The sequence below is a fragment of the Pan paniscus genome, chromosome 3 (assembly GCF_029289425.2).
Source record: "Pan paniscus chromosome 3, NHGRI_mPanPan1-v2.0_pri, whole genome shotgun sequence".
Classification (NCBI taxonomy): Eukaryota; Metazoa; Chordata; class Mammalia; order Primates; family Hominidae; genus Pan; species Pan paniscus.
The window spans coordinates 115,393,251-115,406,919 of NC_073252.2; the positions used below are offsets into that span (position 1 = coordinate 115,393,251).

At 32.7% G+C, this 13,669-nt stretch overlaps 1 long non-coding RNA gene across 2 annotated transcripts in view; it reads left to right on the forward strand.

The window, feature by feature from the left end:
• The first annotated feature begins 1,002 nt into the window (after positions 1-1,002).
• Positions 1,003-13,669, forward strand: part of LOC129397623 (uncharacterized) — a 53,220-nt gene continuing 40,553 nt past the window's right edge. Inside the window, exons 1-3 of one of the 2 annotated variants that reach the window (XR_008625217.2) lie at positions 1,003-1,203; positions 11,138-11,346; positions 12,045-12,222. This is a non-coding gene — a long non-coding RNA (uncharacterized LOC129397623). Of the gene's footprint in view, positions 1,204-6,297; positions 11,347-12,044; positions 12,223-13,669 lie in introns of those variants that run through there. The other variant, XR_008625216.2, reaches the window with a different exon arrangement.

The window sequence follows — 13,669 nt, forward strand, 5'->3', positions numbered from 1 at the left end:
AGCAGCCAAAAAATATTATCTATGAAAGAGAGTTAGAAAATAAATATAAATTCTTAGCAAACAGAAAACTCATGTACATACAATTACATGATACATGTGTTAATTTTAAACCTTCATTGGAAAATTTGAAACATTCTATATAAAGTTTTTTATTAATAAATTATGAGAAAATATCTCCACTAAAGGTTATTCACTGAGTCCAATTGTTTCCAATTTTACTGGAATTGCACACATGCTCACTTGAGGTGCTTTTCCCTTACCAGTCTGAATGTTCCAAGGAGGTCATGTCAACAGTTAAAGTCTGCCATTTTGCCTCTTAGTGCGCATGTGTGAGCCCTCTCATCCAACTCCTGAGATCTTACCAGGAAGCTGCTGATCACCAGCTTCAGGTGTTTCTACTAATTGGGAGACTGTCTTTCCCTGGCACCAGTTGCAACCAATTATTACTTTAGAGAGACAGTTTAACAACTGCCTGACCATCACCTGATGGTCATCTGACATTCCCAGTGAGTGGGGTCCCTCTCCACTCTGCTTATGCCTGACTAGCTACCTACTGTAACATTATTACGGGAATCCTTAAAAAAAGAGAACTCTCTTCAGCTGGAGCCAGAAGAGATGCAATAGGAGGAGTGAGAGTTTAGAAGTATAAAATGCACTTGTCCCTTTGCTGGCTCAACAAGGCAGGAGGCAATATGATGAGGAAAGCAGGTGGCCTTAAAGAGCTAAGAGAAGTCCCAGAAAGGCAGGCAGCAAGGAAATGGGGAACCTCAGCATTACAACTACAGGGAATTGAATTCTGCCAACAATACTTCTCCCTGACCATCACCTGACCATCAGGTGATGGTCAGGCAGTTGTTAAACTGTCTCTCTAAAGTAATAATTGGTTGCAACTGGTGCCAGGGAAAGACCGTCTCCCAATAAATAGAAACACCTGAAGCTGGTGATCACCAGCTTCCTGATAAGATCTCAGGAGGTGGATGAGAGGGCTCACACATGCGCACTAAGAGGCAAAATGGCGGACTTTAACTGTTGACGTGACCTCCTTGGAACATTCAGTCTGGTAAGGGAAAAGAATTAAACATCAAATCTTCCCTCAGGGACTCCAGATAAGAGCCCAGGCCAAAGGACACCTTGATTTTGACCTTGTCAGACCTGGAGTTGAAAAACCAGCTGCACTCTTCTAGAATTCTTACTTACAAAACTGTAAGTCAATACATTTGTTCTACTTTGCTAGTTTTGTGGTACTTTGTTACTGCAGCAATAGAAAACTAATAAATATACGAACTTAAATATTTATTCTTTATATCTTAGATTGAATGTTCAGCTACATAGTGACAATTATTCCATAAAAATAAATATTGATTCATAATATATTTTTTTATTTAGGATACCCCTAAAGTGAGTTCGGCTTTGCATCGAGGAATGGATAGGATGATATGAAAACGCTAAGACTAATATCTTGTGCTTAAAATTCTTAATGTGATTTTTGTTAAATATTTACTCTTTAGTGATTTCTCCATTTGATAACTTTGCAAAATTTTTCGCTTTAAAAAATGGCTTATCTAGAAATATTTTATTTCCTCTCAAATGGATTATGCAGATATTTTCCAATACTAGGCAAGCATAGAAGTAAAAACCATTATGATGAAGAATAAGTACACAAAATAGTTTGTTTATTATGAGTCATTAATTTTGACTTTGTATAACATAAGAAGATCAGAAAAAAATTGCAGTGACCTTTGTTAAACACTAACTTTGATCTTAAAATTTTTAACTCCATGCTCTCTCGAATAATAAGAAATGTGTAAATATATATCTTATGTTCTGGCTTAACTAAATTCCTTATTTTCTTCTCATCAATAAGTACTGTCTTTTACCTTTTTAAAGTGAATGAAATTACAGAATAAAAATTTAAATAAAATATTCAGTAAGTTAGTGTGTATTTCTTACTAGAAAACTCTAAATATCATGAAGGACTTATTTTAATTTTTACTTATTTTCTCATTGAACACAAACTACAGATATAACCGTAAATTTTTACTTTGGATTCTTAAACCTTCAGGACTTGCTATGATCCTTCGTCTTTAGTATTTAAACTTTCTTTGTGGGCATGAGCTGAGAGAAATGTAAAAAAATAATAATAAACTTTGTCCATATAGAAAAGGGAAACACACACACACACACACACACACACACACACCCGCACACACAAAATCTCTAAGCTCTTGAGAAAATAACAATTTCCCCTGGACTTCATGAAAGAAACAGATGGACAGACCCTTAGGCTCAGGGTGGAAGTGATGGTAGGAAGCTGGGTGTGTGTATTAGGTGAGCTGAGCTTGATAAATCCTCTAGCTCTGCCTCCCAGGCTTTGAAACACTATTGAAATATCTGCAGCATTTTTCTGTTTCTATTTTTAACAAGAAATAGAAATTCCAATTTGAAAAATAGGTCAAACCAATTTGGGTAAATAACAAAATGTTAGACTTCTCTACCCATACTAAGCTACTGAAAGTAACCCCATGAATCAGAAAAAAAAAAATCCTTTAAATTCTATAAGCAAATTAAAACTATGTAACTTATTCTGTTAACATATCATACAAGAATTGAAAGGAATAAGTAAACATTATTAGTTATGTGGTTATTTTTTACTATATGCCAAAATATTATTTTTATAGTAATAAAAATTTATATTATAATACACTGACAAATTGATCAATGCAACATAGAAGAGAGTCAAAAACCTGATATAAATTATAAATGATATAGTACTTGAAGAAATAATATATATTTAATATCATAAAGAAATTAAAAATCATTGACATATGCTTACTTTATATTTGAATGAAAGACATATTTTTAACCTTTAAAAAAGTTATTATTTGATGGTAAGTACTGATATAACTACTATTGGTCCTACTATTACTCTGACTATATTTTCCATAAATATTACAAATTAGGTCTAGTGAACTAATAGATACACGACATGTGGGAAAATATCTGTGCTTCAATAAAAACTATGCATTATTTATGGCACATTTCACATTACATTATTTTGATTCTATAAGCTTCTTTGCAACTCTGTTAAGTGGTAGATAATTAATAGAAATGCAAAATAATTCTTGTCTATAGACATGAAACTGAATTGTTCCATGGAGAGATAATCCTCTCACTCTTAATACTCAAGAATGAGTTTTGGATCTGTTTGAAAATTCTTGCCAGTGTTCCTGATACATAATTGTGAGGAAACTGTGAAGTGCAATAACTGATTCAAAGGAGAACCCCAAACCTACACACATTTGACCCAGCAATCCCATTAGCAATCCAAAGGAATATAGATTGTTCAACCATAAGGACACATGGATTCATAAGTTAATCACAGCACTATTCGCAATAGCAGAGACATGCAATCAACCTAAATGCCCATCAGTGGTAGACTGGATAGAGAAAATGTGGTACATATACACCATGGAATACTATGCAGCCAAAATAAAGAATAAGATAATGTCTTTTGCAACAACATGGATGAAGCTGAAGACCATTATCCTCAGTGAACTAATTCAGGAACAGAAAACCCAACACCATCTGTTCTCACTTATAAGCATAAATTAAACACAGAGTACATATAGACACAAAGAAAGGAACAATAGACAGCAGTGCCTACTTTAGGATGGAGGATGGGTAGGAGGGTGAGGATAAAAAATCTACCTATCTCGAGACTAGCCTGACCAACACGGAGAAACCCCGTCTCTACTAAAAATACAAAATTACCCAGGTGTGGTGGCGCATGCCTATGATCCCCGCTACTCTGGAGGCTGAGGCAGAAGAATCGCTTGAACCTGGGAGGCAGAAGTTGCGGTGAGCCGAGATGGCACCATTGCACTCCAGCCTGGGCAACAAGAGCAAGACTCAGTCTCAAAAAAAAAAAAAAAAAAAAAAAAAATATATATATATATATATCTACCTATCAGACACTATGCTTATTATCTGGGTGATGAAATAGTATGGATGCCAACTCCCCACATCATGCTATTTAACTGTAGAACCAATCTGTACCTGTACCCTTGACACTAAAAAAAAAAAAAATTAATTAAAAAAAAGTAGTGGATGTTTAGTCAGTTCCATATTTTGTGTTATACTGGGACAGGCTCAAATCCATGACAAAGAGAATCTCTAAAGAGTAACTTTAAAGGTTATGTAAATTTCTGAAGTTGGGCCATCTTATTATTTTCTGTTAACATATCAACATATTTTTAAAATGGTTAAAAAATGGTACATTTGTATAGGACACTTAATCACAAATGCAGCTTGCAGGACGGGAAGTTACACTGGTTGAGTCAATGAATGAGTGGTGAGTGAATTTGAAGGCCTAGAACATTATTGTATATAGCTGTAGACTTTATAAACACTGTGTACTTAGGCTCCACTACATGTATTTAAAATACTTTTTCTTTCTTCAACAATTAGTTAGCTTACTGTAACGTTTTAATGTCATTTTTATACCTCTTGTAATCTATCATCTCTCACCTTCACACACACATAAAAATCCTTCACTTCTCTAACCCTTATTATGTCTGTTACTGACGAAGAGTCAGGAAGAGCCTTGATCATCAATTAAAAATGACTTGAAAATGTTAGTAGTTGAAAAAATGGCACCTCCTTCTTTAAAAGGCCAGAAGATGATCCTTTAATTTCAGGTATCTTATTCACTATTTGAGAAGAGGCAAATGTTTGCTTTGCTTACTAAGTAAATTTACCCATCCCTTCCAATCTGTGGCATAAACTTAGTGACTACTTCCAATGCAGATAAAAAGAAAAAAAAATGAGAAAGGAGGAGAACCAAAAAAAGTAGTTTTCGAAATAGTTGAACATGTTTTCATAGAAATAATAAAAACACATTGAATATCCAGCTCTCTAATATGAGTTGATTCTAGTTCTCTTCTCCTCAGCCTCGTGAGGCAGTCAACTTTGCTACTGGCAGCCAGGAGTCTCCTAGGAGCTTCAATAGCTCAATACATCCAGAAAAACAGAGAAAGGGAGAAAGAGTGGGAGGGAGGAGAGGTTAGAGAGAGAGAGGGAAGTTTCTGAATCAAAGAGCAGAGGTGAGATATATTTCTGTCTTCTTTAAGATTGTATTTAGTTGTCATTTTTCTGGTGCCCCTTAACTCTGTATTCAGAACCCCTTTTCCCCAGAGCCAACCATCAAACCCCCAAATAATATGCTAACTTTTCCTCTAACTTGTTTGTGTAAAACCTGGCTTTAAAGAAATTATCTGGCCTACCTTGTTTGACTGTTTGTCATAAGACTCCCATTCCAGAGAGGGTACTGTCCATACCCAGAAGGAAGGAATTCATGCTCAAGAGAGGCCAAGAGACTCTAGACACACAGGTTGTGCTGGGTTTCCCCACTCAGTCTATTAGCATTAGATCATGTTTTTTGCCCAGTAGTTTTTCTACATGGCTGTGCATACCTAAGCATAAAAATGGGCAATATTCCCTTTACCTTTGAGTCTATATTCTGAAGCCTCCTGTGTTATATAAAACTATGATCAAATACATTTTTATGTATTTTTTCCTATTAATTTCCTCTTGTCAGTGATTTTTAGTGAACCTTGAAGGTGAGAAGGGAAAATTTTTCTTTGGTCCATACAAAAGTAATTTTATCTTTTTTCTTATACATTAAAGACACATTCATAGAAATCATTTCAGCATTCTAAAATAGATGATATTAAGACATGTTTTTAGAAACATATTTAAATAGAATTTAATATACTTTAAAAGCATACATAGATGTCATCACATAACCGTTTTTTTTCTGCCTTGTTAATTAGTGAAAAAGGAGAAAAATAATTAATTATAAATGTAAAAATTTGATTTTAAAATTTAAGACAAAGTTCAATTTATGAATAACCATTTTGTTTTGTATTTGTTTTAATCATATATGTGTGTGTGTATGTGTGTGTATATATATGTGTGTGTATATATATATATATACAGTCATATATCACCTGCTGATGAGAATTTTCTTTTGACATGAAGCTGAAGCTATAGAACTGAAGTTGCAAGTTCTCTCTGTGTTTCATGTGTCTGTAATTGAGAAAATTTTACTTTTTATTAAGAGTGTGAAATATTTTCCTATTTCTGCAGAATATTAAAAATTCATTAAGCTATCCTACAAAATAAAAAATATGTTTTGATTGGTTTGCATAAGTTAAAAAACACAATACTTAAGAATGTGCAATACTTAATATTGCATATTTTATTTTGTACCTTTAATTCATACTTTTTATGGCTGAAGAGTGTTCCATTGTGTGGGTATAACACAATGTATTCATTCACTAACCTCTTGATGGACATTTGCATGGTATACAGGATTTGGCCATTACAAATGAAACTGCTATATGAATATTCATGTAAAAGTTTTTCTACTAAATAATGCTTTCCTTTCTTGTAGGTAAATAGCTAAGAGTAGAATGTCTGGGTTGTATGGTTGGTGTATGTTTAACTTTTAAAGAAATTGCCATTTCCTAAAATAGTTGTACTAGTTTACAATTTCACCATCACTGTATAACAGTTTCAGTTATTTCATATCTTCACCAAAACTATGTTCTTTCTTTTGACTTTTAGACATTCTTATGGGTGTGTAACATTATGTAATTGAAAGGTTTATTGTCATTTCTCTGAAGACAAATGATTTCAAGTATGCTTTCAAGGGCCTGTATGCCAACTATACTTCATTGATGGGGTGGTCTAACTTGTTTTTTGTTTTTTTTTTTTTATTTTTTAACAGAGTTTTGAAAGTTGTTTGTAGATAATAAAGCCTTTTTAAAGGTTTTGTAATTTGCAGTTATTTTCTCCAAGTGTATTGTTTCTCTGTTCATTCTCTTACAAGTGATTTCTGAAAAACAAGAGTTCTTAATTTTGACAAAGTGAAATTTGTTAACATACACTGTATGAATTATTTATGTAGTATTATATGTAAGAAAATTTTGTCTAACACAAGGTCACAATAATTTCATTCTTTTTTTCTAGATGCTTAATTATTTTGATTTTTAAATTTAGTTCTATAATTCATTTTGGGTTAATTTTTAATATTATGTGTTATTGGTCAAAGTTCACTATTTTTAATATGAGCATTAAATTGGTCCAGCATCATTTGTTAAGATTTATTTTGTCCAGTGAATTATTTTTGAATCTTTGCCAACAATCAATTAACCTTATATGTATGGGTCTACTTCTGAACTATCAAGGCTGTTCCACTGACTGATTGATTTTTTACTTTATTGTTGCCAATACCAAACTGTCTTGTTTACTGAAATTTTATTATAATTCTTGAGTTCAGGTAACGGGACTCATTTCACTCCATTTTTTGTTTTCAAAATTGTTCTTTGGAACAAATATTTGGCAAAAAAATATTCTAGGTGACTTCCTTTTCCATATAAATTTTAGAACAAACTTGTGAATTTCTATAAAAATGCATGCTGGGACTTTGATTGGTAGGTATTGCATTGATAGATCAACTTGTGGTGATATTGTTCCACTTATTTAAGCCTTCGTTAATTTTTTAAAACAGTGTATCATAATTTTCAAAGTATGGGTCTTGTACATCTTTTGTCATATTTATACCAAAATTTTTGTATATTATAATGCTTTAAAATGGTACCTTTTAAAAAATTTCAATTGTACATTGACATAAAATAAAATTTACTGTGTATATTGATCTTGTATCCTACTACCTTAAAAAACCTTCTTATTATTTCTAGTATCTTTTTGTAGATTCCAAAAAAATGTTGTGTAGATGACTTGCATGACTAAAGATGCTTTTATTTCTCCTTGTTTAAACTAAATTATTTTGTTTTTTTTCTTGTCTTATTCTACTGAATAAAACCTCAAGTGCAATGTTGAATAGAAATAGTAAGAAAAAAAAACTTTGCCTTTTCCTAGTGTGAGGTTGAAAGCATCGGTCTTTAACCTTTAAATGTGCAAAAGATGTTAGTCTCTGATATGCTAATGAATATGGGTATTATTATTTAATATTTTAACTTTTATTTTAGGTTCAGGGGTATACATGCAGGTTTGTTTTATAGATAAACTCATGACTTGGGTGTTTGGTGTACAGTTTGCTTAATCCCCCAGGTACTAAGCATAGTACCCAATAGTTTTGTTTTTGTTTTTTTCCTGAAGCGCTCCCTCCTCCCACTCTCCACCCTCAAGTAGGCCCCAGTTTCTGTTGCTCTCCACTTTCTGTCTATGTGTTCTCATTATTTACGTCCCACTTATAAGTGAGAACATTCAGTATTTGCTTTTCTGTTCCTGAATTAGTTTGCTAAGAATAATGGCCTCCAGTTCCACCCATGTTCCTGCAAAGGATATGATCTCGTTCTTTTGAACATAGATATCAAATTGGTTGAGCGTCATCTGTTGAAAAGGCATCTCTCCACTGAATTTCTTTGAACCTTAATCATGGAAATTATGGAAAAATATTTTTAATATTATAATTGGTCTGATTTTTTAAGCCAATATTTAAAAGTCAAATGTCATGAAAAAATTCAGATCACTGCTGTTAAAAACAAGTGTTAAAATAGCAAGCCCACCTAAATACAAAAGGTTCCAGGTGGGGCATGCATCCTTCTGATTGCCTAGTTATTATCACTCTTTATTGTCTCTTGATAATAATGGCAAGAACCAGTTTTTATTTCACATCATGCCTTATTTTCTTAGAGTAGAATAACATTTTTAGAGACATATTTTTAACATAGAGTTCTTTCCAAAATAGAAACTTGAGACTAACAGACTGTAAAGATTTGACATTTCAGTAGAATTGGGAGAGGTAATTTTTTGTTGTTGAAAGAAACAATAGTTCTACATATTCAATATGCAAATAATTCTGTGTAATTTCTTTTTACTGTAGTAGGAATACTTAACATGAGAGCTACCCTCTATAATTTTTAAGTACACAATACAGTATTGTTAACCCTAGGCATAACTGAAAGTATACCCATTGACCCACTCTCCATTTCCCCTCCTGCCCCACCTGCTCCTGGTAACTACTATCCTACTCTCTATTTCTGTGAATTAGACTATTTTGTATATCTCATATAACTGAGATCATGTGGTGTTTATCTTTCTCTAACTAGCTTATTTCACTTAGCGTGATGTCCTGCAGGTTCACCCATTTTCTCATGTATGACAGGATTTCCTTCTTTCTAAAGGATAAATAATATTCCCTTGTTTGTATATACCACATTTTATATACTCAGTAATCCATCAATTGACATTTAGGTTTTTCCACATCTTGGCTATTGTGCATAATGCCGAAATGAACATGGGAGTGTATATATCTTTTCAAGATCCTCATTTTAATTCTTTTATACATACTGAGTATATACTCACATGTGAGATTGCTGGATCATATGATAGTTCTATTTTCAATTTTTTGAGGACTCTCCATATTGTTTTTCACAGTGGCTACACCATTTTACATTCCCACCTACACTATACAAGAGTTCCAAATTCTTACATCTTTGCCAATACTTTCCTTTTTTTCTTTTTGATAATAGCCATCCTAAAAAGTGTAAGATAATATCTCATTGTGGGTTTTATTTGCATTTCTCTGATCATTACTGATGCTGAGCATATTTTTATATACCTATTGGCTATTTGTATATCTTCATTTGAAAAATGCCTATTCACATCATTTATCCATTTTTTAAAAAGATTTTTTTTGTTTTTTTTTGTTTGTTTGTTTTTGCTATTGAGTTGTATAAATTCCCAATATATTTTAGATATTTACACCTTATCAGATATATGGTTTGGAACTATTTACCCCTTATCAGATATATGGTTTGGAACTATTATATTTTCTCCCATTCTGTAGGTTGCCTCTTCACTATGTTTATTATTTTCTTGACTATGCAGAAGCTTTTTGGTTCAAAAAACTCCCACTTGTTTGTTTTTGCTTTTGTTGCTTGTGCTTTGGTGTCAAAATAGAAAAAAAAAATCATTGCCAAAACCAATTTATCTTCTTTTCCTGATACTTCCATAATACATGAATTGGCTTCTTTGTGGTTTCCCATAAATCTTTTAAGCTTTTGTTACTCTTTGTTACTTTATTTTATTTTATTTTTATTCCTCTGATGTATAATTTCAAATGACCTTTCTTAGACTTCACTAATTCTTTCTTCTCTTTGATTAAGTCTGTTGTTGAACCCCTCTGGTTAATATTTTAGTTTGTTGTATTTTTAGCTCCCAAATTGGTTTGTTCCTCTTTTACAGTTTTTTTGTCTCCTTATCAATATTTTCATTTTGTTCAAGTGTTTTCTTATTTCATTTAGTTGCTTATCTGTGTTATCTTGTTACTCACTGAGATTCACTAAGATGATTGTTTTGAATTCTTTGTCAATTAATTCATGAGTATCCATTTCTTTAGATTGGTTATTGGAGATTTATTTTGTCCCTTTGATTGTATTATATTTTCTTATTTTTCATGTTCCTTGTATCTTTGTGTCAATTTCTGTGCATTTGAAATAGAAAGCCACTTCTCACAGTCTTTACTGACAGGGAAAGATGTTTACCATTCAGCTTTGCTAGGGATTCTGGGAATCTCTAGAACCCTTTTTATAGATAGGTCTTGTCTGGATTTGTGCACGTGGATTTATAATGAGAGATTTTCTAGTTGTTTTTGGTTCTCCTCCTCCTCCTCCTTTTCCTCCTTCTCTTCCTCCTTTTCTTCTAAAACCTCTAATCTCTTATTCCCTCTAATGTCTGACCAAAGCACTGCTGTCTGAGACATTGGAGGCATACTGTACTCTTCTTCCCTCCCTGTGGAGAAGCCTTAAGTTATATGCCTTCATCCAGTCTTGCAGAGTTGTGTCTAATGCAGCAAGATGCCTGCCTGTTTTCTTTGTTCCTAGCTGTCTCCAGGCATCCAAACTATGCCTGTTCCATCAGTACTAAGGGTGAGGTGAGAGAGAAACTAGTTCCTTGGATAACACACCAAATGGCCAGAATGTTGAAGGCATATTTCACTCCTCTTCTTTCTTCCTTGTCGAGAAGCCTCAGGTTCTGCACCTTCTCCGCTTTCTTGCACAGCCATGTTGGATGCAGTAAGCCACCCACTCCTTTCCTCTCTCCTTAGCTGTTATTGGACATCCAAACTATGCCAATTCCATCAGCACTCCAGATGAGGCAAGACAGAAGCCAGTCCCTCCCTCGGGCAGACTACAAAAAGCCTGGAGACATTAGATGCATACTTCCCTCTCCCTTTTTCCTTCAGGGAGATGTTACAAGACAAGATGATTTCACTGGGAGCTGAGTTTTGCCAGATTTGGGGAAATACTGATGCAGGTAAAGCGAAATTTCTCTTCTTACCAATTTCAATGTAGCTGTTATTAATTTTGTGGTTGTCCAGGCTACTGCAACATCTTAACAAAATTCTGGACTTCTTAAAAGGGTATTTTGGTTTGTATATTATTTTTAAATCAGTTTTTCTGTGAGGGGTAAAGCCTGAGACTTCTTATTCTGCTGTCTTTCTTATGTTCTTCACAAAATAATCTTAATCAACATATTTTATTTACTATGCTTTTCTTCTTATTTAGTTTAAAACTTCTTTTTGTCCTTTATATTTTTTATTTCTTGTTTTCATATGTAAATGATCTACTTAAAGCCTATTAATGCGTTAGAGCTAATGAATGTTGTATGCAAATAAAATATATTATTATATGCATCTGCTTTTTATTTTTTTTATTCTTAGGATGTCTGACATTTTCAAGTAAATTTTTTTCCCTAAAATCACATGTAAAATCAAGGCATAGAAATACAATAGTAGTATGCAAATTATTTATAAATATAATAAGAAATGGGTAACAAAAAGAAAAGAATAAGTATAAGCAATAAATTAAGTAAACTCTAATGACTACGAGATAGAAAAATTTATTCTAATTGTAATTCTCTAATTATGTTTTGCTAAAGATAATGCTATTAGAATTATAAAAGCTGAAATCAGTAGCACATAATGTTAATAAATTATTTTGTTTAAACCCCAGAACATCATTTATTTAAGGCTGATACTCATGGATAGAAGAGTCAAAGTGAGAATATATGCACCCTTCTATATGGATTCTGCAGAAAGATATGCTTGGGTCATGACTCAGGTGAATTTCCTATGAAACTTTGTCTTTGGTAAAGCATCCCATTCTTGGCTGTTCCATATATATATATATGGTAAGTTTGGGAGTGGCCTTGCTAGTAAAGAATAAATTATTTACTTGGTTCTAGCTATTTACAAAGTTGCTGGTGACTAATTGCTGGAAAGAAGCTGGGACGTTCTGTGGCCCCTCCATTTTATATCCCCTCCCTTTGGTTCTCTAGGAAATTGAGTTCAGGAAAGCTACCAGGAATAAAACTCTTACTTTTTATGCATGTGTATTTTTTTTCCAGACAATTTGGAGAGAATTCCCTGAAACATTCACTGTACAACTCTACTTTCTTGAATACTTACTATAATTAAAGTTCATTTCTGATTTACATAAAGACCAATCAGCATGCTAGAGAATTTCCGCTTCAGGTAGTTATTCAAGAAAACAGTACTATGGAAGCTTTACCATCTTCACTTTGTGGATTTCATATCTATTTCTACCTGGAAAAGAAGAGAAAGATAGAGTACAAAATTGCAAAAGGGGTTTTTATAGGCAATGACTTCAAGTGTAGCATATTACTTCTACCTACATTCCATTGTCTGGATGTGGAATTCACTCATATGTGTACACTTAACAGCAAGAAAGATAGAGCTAGTTCCCTTAAGAAAAGAGAGAGGTATTCACTCAATAGCTCGATAATCTCTGCCACAATGAAAGTAAGATATGCATTACAAAGTTGTTCTATTCTCTTTTCAAATAACTCTCATTTTAAATTGGTTGCTGAGACATTTCCTTGGAGCATAGTAACAGTTTCTTACTCACTCAACATAATTTCCATAATGCAAATGAAAAAAAAAAAACTGGTAAATATAGGTTATAGTGTTACTTGTTAAAAGTGTTTTCCACATACAAAATTTTATTTGCATATGGTGTCCTTTGAAAAAGAAGCACTTAAGATTTTTTAATCTCTTAAAGTTAGGCATTTAAATCTAGTTAAATTCAAATTGTGATATATTTTGTATAACATCTTCAAAATTTATATCAGTATAAAACAAGTTCAGTAAAAATCTACTGCATACACACCACCTTAGGTCTACTCTATACAAGAAATGACACAAAAAATTCTTCTAGAGTTTGAAACTGTCAGAAAGATTTTTGTTTTCAATCACACGCAGAGGGTTTAAATAATGAAAAAACCATGCTGTAATTTTTTATAATGTTTCTGAAACAATAACAGCAAAAACACAATTTAAGAAGAAAGATGAGAAAAAATTATTAACAACTAACAATAACAAATAAGAAATTAAGAAATACATTCATTTAAAATTTAGTTATTTGGAGTGCTTAACATAAACTACAGTTCATGAACTTTTACCTACCTAGACATGGTTTATAATATTCTTTAATTATCAAAATATGTTTCAAAAATGTATTACTTATACAAATATGAGCTATCAGTTGATGAGTAAGACAGACACTTGTAGCTAAAAAAATTCATGTAAAGAGCATATGCATTTCCATATATTAAACAG